Raw genomic sequence first — 779 nt, forward strand, 5'->3', positions numbered from 1 at the left:
CGCTGCCGGAGCTCCCAGACCTCCCCTTTTCCTCCAGCATTTCCAGCTCCTTCCCCTGAAACGGGAGCCCTGAGCCGGGAGCCTTCAGGAAGGAGAAGGTGGCTTCAGCCAGCGTAATGGCACATCGTGGGTGTTCAACTCGCTGGAGGGTCTCGTGCAGGTCGTGTCTGAACGCCCCCACGGGTGACACTGGCAGACCAGAGGGTTCAGAAACGGAGCCCCAAGCTGCTGCGGTGGGTTTGTGGTCTCGGCCATACCCCTGGGAACTGAAACAGGGACTCAAGACCCAAAGTCCAGCCTTGGGGCAGGAGGAGAAACGGTCTCGGTGTCACAGAGCTGGACACCGACGCTGGTGGCACTGTTGGCTCGTCCTTCCCACCGGCGCTTGAGCTGTTTGGGAGCAGCCAGGCTCCAGCAGGGCCCGGAGTGAGTCACTGCGCTCCAAGATAAGCCTGTGACTTCTCCACACCCGAGAGCAGCTGAACTGAGCCTGGTTTGGGGTCTCACCTTGGGGGAGGCACAAGAAAAATTGGTGTTTTGGTCTGTGAGTGTTTCGCCCTTCACAAGGTGGTGCCTTGAGGAGCAAAATAGAACCAGGGTCTAGATGCAACCGCAGTTTAGACTTAACCAAGATCTAGACGTGACCAGGCTCTAGACACAACCAAGATCTAGATACAACCAGAGTCCAGATGCAACCAAAATCTAGGTATGACCAGGCTCTAGATACAACCCGGTTCTAGACTCAACCAAGATCTAGACACAGTGAGGGTCTAGACTCG

General features: G+C 56.7%; 1 protein-coding gene across 1 annotated transcript in view; it reads left to right on the forward strand.

Moving 5' to 3' along the window:
* Positions 1 to 779, forward strand: part of LOC104499082 (bromodomain-containing protein 4-like) — a gene marked incomplete at its 3' end in the record, with an annotated part of 8,203 nt that overhangs the window by 3,715 nt on the left and 3,709 nt on the right. The window lies entirely within an intron of this gene.

The sequence above is a fragment of the Buceros rhinoceros genome, unplaced genomic scaffold (genome assembly GCF_000710305.1).
Source record: "Buceros rhinoceros silvestris isolate BGI_N320 unplaced genomic scaffold, ASM71030v1 scaffold33088, whole genome shotgun sequence".
NCBI classification, from domain to species: Eukaryota; Metazoa; Chordata; class Aves; order Bucerotiformes; family Bucerotidae; genus Buceros; species Buceros rhinoceros.